Source organism: Anolis carolinensis, chromosome 2 (genome assembly GCF_035594765.1).
Source record: "Anolis carolinensis isolate JA03-04 chromosome 2, rAnoCar3.1.pri, whole genome shotgun sequence".
Classification (NCBI taxonomy): Eukaryota; Metazoa; Chordata; class Lepidosauria; order Squamata; family Dactyloidae; genus Anolis; species Anolis carolinensis.
The window spans coordinates 292,994,793-293,004,306 of record NC_085842.1 but is presented as its reverse complement, the minus strand read 5'-3'; the positions used below and the strand labels follow the sequence as shown (position 1 = coordinate 293,004,306).

Sequence of the window (9,514 nt, the reverse complement as noted above, 5' to 3'; positions counted from 1 at the left end):
CCATGACTTAATGACATGGAATCCTGGGATTTGTAGTTTAGTGAGACACCAGCATTCTTTGGCAAAGAAGACTAAAAAAACCTTGTAAAATGACAGCACCGATGATTCCATAGCATCAAACCATGGCAATTAAAGTGATATCAAACCACATTAATTTTACAGTGTAGACACACATAATTGCAACAACAGAGATCCTGTAGTTACACTGATGTTGCAGGGTTTTGGCATGAAGTTTTCAGTTATTGCAATAGTACAAATTTGTGGACTAAAGTATAGTTTACTGCAGCATAAAAGGATTCTTATTTGGAAAGAAAGGGGCTGTCATTTTACACCCTCCGGTAGTTACAGTCCTGCAGTAGATCTGGGTGTCATGAAAGGACAGCTCATTGTTACTTATTTTAATTGTTATTATTGCTTTTCTAGATGACTGATGATTGAAAAATGTCCTTTCCCCTGTGCCAAAATACATGAATGGAATGGGATATTTGTTATTCCAGGGCAGGAAATATCTTGGGTAAATCTTGTCTTGATCATTAGTAGAAATGGGAGACTGCAACAAGCCCTCACAAGAACTAGCTATATTGCAATATGCAGCATGAAAAGGCAAATGTTTAATTGCACGTTGATAAGACAGCAGTTTTAACCAGACCAGATTGCAGTATTTGTTGTTGTTTTTTAATCAAACTACATTTGCTACAAGAACAATGCTGTCTGTTTTGTGTTCGTTGCACTAGAAATAGAACCAGCCAAGAAGCACTTGGTTTTTGGCTTATTATATTGCTTATTAATTAAAATAATACAAAGTGTCATGGCATGTGCAAAAAGAATATTCGTCATTACCATCTATTTCAGCAATTCCACCCCCTGCTGTGTTTTGTCTTTTCATTCTTCAGGATGAGTCATAGATGTGCAACAACTGTAAATAAGGCGACTTTGCTCACGCACTGAGTAAATGCATTTTTCCCTTTGCAAATTATGTCCTTGAGGAGGTTTTATGTCATGGTATTTACAAAGATACATGCAAACTTCATTTATTTTGACTATTTTATCATTGGTTATATTTGTATCCAATCTTATCTCCAGTCAGCAGCAGCAGCATCTTTCTTTACAGCTTGCATTCTTTCTCTTTTTCTCTTTCTCTTTCTCTTTCTCTTTCTCTTTCTCTTTCTCTTTCTCTTTCTCTTTCTCTTTCTTTCTTTCTTTCTTTCTTTCTTTCTTTCTTTTTTTCTGCATATTCCAGAATTGCAGGTTTTATATTTCTTGCCTTTTTCATAGTTTGGGACCAAAGACAATCCTTAACAAAATTTTAAAAACCAGTTGAAATTCATAAGCTAAAAAAATCAATTGAAACATAAACTATTTTTAAAAGCTTTATGACAAAGATAAGAAACAGGACACCACACTTTTTAAAGTTGGATGGCTCCTTTCTCAAAGACCTGTTGAACAGAAAGGCTTCCACATGCTATAGGAAGAGAGTAGGGAGAATGCCAGGTCTAACCTCTCTGGCGAGGGAGTTCCAGAGCTTGGGGACAGCCTCTGAAAATGCCCTCTAATGTTCCTACCAGAAGTACAAGTGAGAGTAGTTGGAGAGAGAGAAGGGCCTCCCCGGCCTATGGATTTCAATGGCTTCTCTGTATAGTCTGACACAATGGTTGTCAGAGTGGTCCAGCATTTCTGTGTTCTCAAATAATATGCTGTGTCCATCAAGTGCTCTGCTATGGCTGACTTCTCTGGTTGAGTTAGTCTGTAGCGCCTTTCATGTTCCTTGATTCGTGTTTCGGCGCTGTGTTTGGTGGTCCCTATGTAGACTTCTCCATAGTTGCTCTGGGTTGCTGTGGGTTTTCCAGGCTGTATGGCCATGTTCCAGAAGCATTCTCTCTTGACATTTCGCCCACATCTGTGGCAGGCATCCTCGGAGGTTGGGAGGCATATTGGAAAGTAGGCAAGGGAGGTTTATATATATGTGGAAGGTCCAGGATGGGAGAAAGAACTCTTGTCTGTTGCAATATTCACAATAGCCTCCAACAGACAAGAGTTCTTTCTCCCATCCTGGACCTTCCACATATATATAAACCTCCCTTGCCTACTTTCCAATATGCCTCCCAACCTCCGAGGATGCCTGCCACAGATGTGGGTGAAATGTCAAGAGAGAATGCTTCTGGAACATGGCCATACAGCCTGGAAAATCCACAGCAACCCAGAGCAACTGCCATTAGAGCAGCAAAGGAGTTGTGTGCTCCTTATAACTAGCCCCAAGTAGCAATCTGGCAGTAGCCCTGGCTTTAGACTAACCAAAGTTTCCAAATACTCTTCAAAGGCATCCCCACATCTGCTGTGTTGCAGTAATCCAACTCATGTCTAACTACCAACCATGGCCAAATCGAACACCTCAACGAAGGGGTGTAGCTTGAACACAAGCCTTGACTGTGCAAATGCACTCCTGGTCACCACTGAAACCTGAGCTTCCAGGTTCAAACTTGAATCCAGGAAAATATTCAAATTGTGGTTCTGTATGTTCAGGAAGAGTGCAACCCCATCCAGCACTGGCAGAATTTTTATTGCATGATCTACCTTCTGAATGACCAAGAGCACCTCTGCCTTGTCAGGATTAAGTTTCAATTTCTCCTGCCTCATCTATTCCATTACTGATGAATGGCACTGGTTTAAGACAAAACAGCTTCCTTGGTTTGTGGTGAAAAGGAATATTGATGACACCGAACCCCAAAATTCTGGACAACCTCTTCCAGCAGTTTTTTAGATATGTAAAATAACATGGGGAACAGAACTGAACACTGAAAGACCATACAAACCAAAAGCCAAGGAGTCAAAAAGTCAAGGAGTGCCCAAGCATCACCTTCTGGGTCCACCTATTCAGGAAGTAAAACAGTGTCAAATTCCCATCCAAGAAAGATAGTCCAGATGGATACCATATTTGATGGTATCTAAAGCCACTGAGAGGTCTAACAGAACCAACAGGGACATGCTCCCTATCTAGCTCTTAGCAAAGGTGTCATTTACAAAGGTGATCAAAATGATATCTGTCCCATATACAGGCCTGAAATCAGACTGAAATGGATCTAGATAATCCATGTAATCCAGAATATCCTAGACCTGAAATAGAGCTAGATAATCCATTTCATCCAGAATACCCTATAAGTGAAATTGAGCTAGATCTGTACTCAAAAATGCAATAATAGAAAATAGCTGCTAATTACCGATAATGGTGGGAACCGTGGAGTGCTATTAACTGCCTCCTTCAGGCAAACAGAAATGTTGAGTATTATCCATGCCCTGATTTAATCTATTTACTGCTATAAACACCTATTTTAATCAAAACTGAAGTCAGTTTGAAAAGGCGAAATGCTGATGTTAGAAAGCATACAGACATTAAATCTCACTCTTCCAAAAGACATCACCACCTTTTCTGGGTGCCTTTATCCAAAAAGAAGGGAGCTACCCCTCTGTTACAAGAACAAACAGGTGAACTAAGTGCCCACCTAATCTCCAATCTGGCCCCAATATCCCACAATATTCCACTGCAACCCCAAATTGGGGAGGGGGGTTAAAACACATTTTTAAAACTCAGCTCTTCCCCTAAACATCAGAGTAAACTGATTTTTTTCAATTGCCTTAAAGCCCTCAGATATCAAAAAGAAATGTTTTCACACTCAAAAGAAATAACCACCAAGTGTTCCAACAGACTGGGGTTGAGGTAAGATTGCATTATTTAGCCTGTGTAAATTCAACCCAAGACAAAGGAAATCTGACCACTCAAAGCAATAGGTTCAAGGTAGTAAACATGGCTATTCTCCTCTTCAGTTTATCCTCACAACTACCCTGGGATTTTAGGTCAGACTGACAGACAATGAATAGATAACAGAGATTCACATTTTAGTGGAAGGGTGAAAACAGGATCTTCCCAATCCTAGAACTGGCTTCTTTTCTTCCTTTTAAATAGTTACTTTATTCCAAACCTTTCAATTTTAATCTTTGCACCTTACTGATAGGGTTGATGTCAATTTCATCCTTTATTCTTGTACTTAACCCATTTTTATTTTCTAGCTTTATATAGTCTCTTCATATTTAAATTGTTTTTAATCACAATTTGTTTTCAGACACTCAGAGTACTTTATTGGACAGAAAACAAATGCCATTATTAACAAAGAAATCACCATACAGGGCTTTTACAAAAGAATGCCCCAATTTCAAAAATTCATGGTAAACATTTTAGTGAACACTTAGGAAACCTCCATCAATGTGAAGGGGAAGTCTTCAAGTTTTTTTTTCCACTCTCAAAGATGTTCAATCTGGCTGCCGCCGGTCATACGCCACACATCTAAACATTAGTCCAGCTCCTGCCATACACATTGCAACATGTCGCGGTCGATGACACCGATTCACCTTACCACTAAGGTGAAATGTAGCCTTGTCACTAAAGAGGAGTGTTGCAGCAAAGCCATCATCTTCCATCCGCTCTTGCATAGTAGTGGTGAAGTCATGTCACACAATGCAGTCATTGCGCATGAGAGCTTGCACAAACTGCAGGTGATGTGGGTGTATGCGGAGACACTTCCTGAGCACCTTCCACACTGTTGGTTGAGGTATCCCCATCTACTGGCTAGCTCTGTTTGTGGTGACCACTCATGCAGCTACCCTGTTTGGGGGGTACATATGAGTGTGGAAAAAAAACTCAAAGACTTCCCCTTCACATTGATATAGATTTCATACATGTGCATTTACTAAAATGTTTATCATGAATTTTTGAAACTGGGGCATTCTTTTATAATAACCATGTAGATGGTTATACATTTCTTTCAGCCCTTCCAAAATGGCGCTGTTCATTTTAAATGTTCAGATTTAAAACCCTGATCTTCAACCATGTGCCAAGCATACAGGTTTAGAGAAAAGCTTAGTTGGAACTGAAAGGATCTTTGAATCATTGCTGTCTGCATAAGACTATGCTGTAAAATAACCAAAGAGAATAAAACTGAATAAAATGAAGTCTTAAATTTAAAAAAAACTAAGAGAAAAGAGTGCTCATTTCAGTAGACAGATAGTGTAAACTAAGTAATGGAATTATTTGGGAGAATAGTAGAAGAAAATGAAAGAATGCCAGCTGAGCATTCTCTTGGGTAGGGATTTATTGAGTTGCGCCTCCGAGAGACTATAAAACAGTAATAGTTTTCTCTCTCACCTCTTCACTCCATTAAGATTGTGTACAGACCCAGATCGGGTTCAGGTCTCAAACTGGTGCATTCAAAAGTGGTTCACCATCTCAAAATTATTCAGAGCCAGTCTGCTTCACTTTGAGTCTCATAGTGAAGCAGTCTGGTCACCACAGTTCTATCTGAACATAAGGAAAAAGTTTCTGATGCTAAGAGCTGTAGGATATGCTGCCATAGAGTGTGACTGAATCTCCTTCTCTACAGGTTGAATTTCTATATGTTGGGAGTGCTGTGACTGTGTATCCCTACAAAGCAGGGGGTTGGACGGTGGGCTCTTCAAATTATTTGACTCTATGATTGTATATGAAGATCAGTGCTGCATCTGAATGCATTACTAGCTTACCAGGAAAATATAAATCGTAGACTCTATTATTCTAATCCTTAAAAAGTAATGTGGTGAATAAGAGTGAAAATACATTATTGGTGTAATGAGTAATATTTCCAGCTGCTTTCAATTATTATTTTATGAACATTTTAGAAACTTTTCACTAAAACTTTATGCCATTTTCTTATTAATTAAAATTTAATATAAACATAAATTTAGCAGGATATTATAGTGAAGTAACAGAAAGGCACTAAATGGAAAACAAACCATTCAATGCATTATTTTTTCAGTCAAGGCAATGGGTTGTTTTTCCAAAAACTGCCACAAGTAACAGGACTGCATTGCATTTTTAAAGTAACTTTTCGAGCTTTGCAAATTGTTATGAAAATGGCAAACAGGACAGAGATAGTCCCAAGTAACAAATCTGCAAAGCTTCAGGAGAACAACTGCAGCGGTTGATGTGGAAAAGGAACCCTACATTCCTTCAAGTAGTAGTGAAATAAGTCACACCCTTCTCCTAAAGCATAATAGTTGGAGAGCTTTGCATAACATGTGCCCAAGCATTTAAAAGTAGACCTCAGTGACTCAGGCCTGCTCCTTCCCTACTATACTTGAATGTTTCCCATAGAAAGGGCATTATATTTGGCACCAGTAACACAAAGTATTATTTTTCTACCTTGGTAGTTCTCAGCTTTAAACTACCACTCCCAGAATTTCTAACCATCAAGGCCACTGACCTTGGGATCTATGGGATCCTGGGAGTTGTAGCATAAACAATAATCCTCCCAGGCTACAGAAATATACATTTTCCAGATAAAATTACCTTCTCTTCCTTTTCAACTTTCTGATATTTTTCTGTCTACACTTACAAAGCAGATTAGGAGTGGGAGTAGACAGGATGATTAAAATTAAATCAAGATAATTAAAGTGAGACTGTAATACTTTGGCCATATCACAAGAAGACAATAGGGGTGCACAATTTTTTCATGAGTCCTCGTAAGTCAGATCAAATTTGTTAAATTTGTACTTCTGAATTGCTATCCAATACATGGGCATGGCCCCCGACAAAAATTTAAGAATTGAAACTTATCCCATACTTTTTCATATCAGTTTTGTAAATCTCAGAAGGCTACCAAAGTCAGTTTCCAAAGTCCATATTACTGAAGGACGTTGCGATTCTCCGTTTGAAGACTTATTTATTTTCTCCAATGGGGAGCTCAGGGAAATCTGGAGGAACTTGGGGCTACAGTGGGACTTGTGAATTATACAGTTCAGATACCTGACTTTTCAAAAATCCCTGGGCAGTGTCTCACTAGGATATTAATCAGGTTAAGTAAATTACAAATATAAGGGACTACATTTGTATTATGATACAATTTTTTTAAAAACACACATATATTACCAAATGACATGATTTAAGAGACCAATTAAGATGCTTTGCTTATAATTTTCTCCATTTTCAGTTTTCCTGTCACAGCTGCAGTGCAGAAGTTGAAAAAAGAGTTATCTAGGCTGCCCTCCCTTATAATCAATAAGGAGGCCTATTCCAACATCTTAATGGCATTGCATAACAAAAAAGAGATGTCATTATTCAATATGACACACAGGGGTCTTTTCCAAACAAATATACAATGGCTCCACTTTTGCTGATACTGTTTTTCATGGAGGAGTGGTATGATTAGTGAATAAATGATTAGCTTCTCACATTAGAGATGTGACTTCAACTATAAATGGTTGTTGCTGTCGCTTTTGCAGCTGTCCAACAGTGTGCAGAACACTTATATAAGAGACTAGCTGTGCCCGGCCACACGTTGCTGTGGCGTTGTCTGGTGGGGTTGGTGAGAACTTGTTGAGGTAGTGGTGGTATTGAATGTCTGTTGTATGGTTTATGTTTAGTATGCATTTGGTTATTTGTGTACTGTGAAAGTGGTGAGGATAGAGGGGGTCTATGTCCCTGTGTAGTATTGTATAAGGAGCCCCGGTGGCGAAGTGCGTTATAGCACTGAGCTGGAGACCAAAAGGTCCCTGGTTCAAACCCCGGGAGCGGCGTGAGCGGCTGCTGTTAGCTCCAGCTCCTGCCAACCTAACAGTTCAAAAACATGCAAATGTGAGTAGATTAATAGGTACCGCTCCGGCGGGAAAGTAAGGGCACTCCATGCAGTCATGCCGGCCACATGGCCTTAGAGGTGTCTACGGACAACGCCGGCTCTTCGGCTTAGAAATGGAGATGAGCACCAGGCCCAGAGTCAGACATGACTGGACTTAACGTCAGGGGGAAAACTTTACCTTTACCTTTAGTATTGTATAGTATTTATGTGTTGTCCATGTGTTGTGAAAGCTTGGGTTGTGTCCAGCTGCATAGTAGAAAGGGTTGGGCTGGATGGCCCCTAGGAGTCTCTCCAAACTCTTGGATTCTATGCTTTTATTATTATTATTATTATTATTATTATCATCATCATCTTCTTCATCATCATTATTATGTAGAGGCTGGATGGCCATCTGTCAGGAGAGCTTGGATTGTGTCCTCCTGCATGGTAGAAGGAAGTTGATCTGGATGAACCTTAGGGGTAACTCCAAACCTTAGGATTGTATGATGTTGTTATTATTAGTAGTAGTATTAGTATTGAGAGGCTGGGTGGCCATCTGTTGGAAGTGCTTGGATTGTGTCCTCCATGGCAGAGTTGAGTTGGAGTGGATGGCCTTTAGGTGTGTCTCCTAACTGTCTGATGCTATGATTCAATGTGTGTTATTATTGTGCAGATATTGGATGGCCATCTGTCAGGAGTGGTTGGATTGTGTCCTCCTGCATGATATAAGGAAGTTGAACTGGATGATCCTTAGGGGTATCTGCTAACCTTAGGATTGTACAATATTCTTATTCTTATTATTATTGAGAGGCTGGGTGGCCATCTGTTGGGCGTGCTTGGATTGTGTCCTCCATGGCAGAATTGGGTTGTTCTGGATTACCACAGTAATTATTTCATATTACAGTAGAATCTCACTTATCCAACATTCGCTTATCCAAAGTTCTGGATTATCCAACGCAGTCTGCCTTTTAGTAGTCAATGTTTTGTAGTCAGTGTTTTAAATTCATTGTGATATTTTGGTGCTAAATTTGTAAATCCAGTAATTACAACATAGCATTACTGAGTATTGAACTACATTTTCTGTCAGATTTGTTGTATAACATGATATTTGGTGCTTAATTTGTATAATCATTACCTAATTTGATGTTTAATAGGCTTTTTCTGAATCTCTTCTTATTATCCAACATATTCACTTATCCAACGTTCTGCCGGCCTGTTTATGTTGGATAAGTGAGACTCTACTGTATATTTATAATCTTATATCTGCTTAGAACTGGATTATATGAGGCCCCTTCTACACAGCTGTATAAAATGCACACTGAAGTGAATTATCTGGCAGTGTGGACTCAAGATAATCCAGTTCAAAGCAGATAATATCTATATATATAAAAGAGTAATGGCATCAGGGCAGTGGACAAAACAACAAAAGTACAGGCCCCCCAACCTCAAAATTTGACAACACAACCCATCATCCACGGCACTAGGTTGATACAACAAAAAGAAAAGAAAAATAAAGTCCTAATTAGAGAGAGAGTAATAATTGTTTTTATCCAATTGCTGCCAGTTAGAGTGCTAAGCTCCGCCCACTTGGTTTCCTAGCAACCTACTCAGCTCACGAGACAGGCACAGTTAGGCCTCACTTAGGCATTTTCCATAGATTATCTGATTTTAACTGGATTAAATGGTAGTGTAGACTCAAGGCCCTTCCACACAGCTATATTACCCATTTATAATCTTATATTATCTGCTTTGAACTGGATTATCTTGAGTCCACACTGCCAGATAATTCACTTCAGTGTGCATTTTATACAGCTGTGTAGAAGGGGCCTCATATAATCCAGTTCTAAGCAGATATAAGATTATAAATATACAGTAGA

General features: G+C 39.2%; 1 long non-coding RNA gene across 2 annotated transcripts in view; it reads right to left on the bottom strand.

The window, feature by feature from the left end:
- Positions 1-1,117: 1,117 nt before the first annotated feature.
- The window catches only part of LOC134296739 (uncharacterized), a 33,324-nt gene continuing 24,927 nt past the window's right edge, over positions 1,118-9,514 (bottom strand). The window contains exon 3 of one of the 2 annotated variants that reach the window (XR_010003580.1): positions 1,118-1,294. This is a non-coding gene — a long non-coding RNA (uncharacterized LOC134296739). Of the gene's footprint in view, positions 1,295-2,779; positions 2,868-9,514 lie in introns of those variants that run through there. The other variant, XR_010003581.1, reaches the window with a different exon arrangement.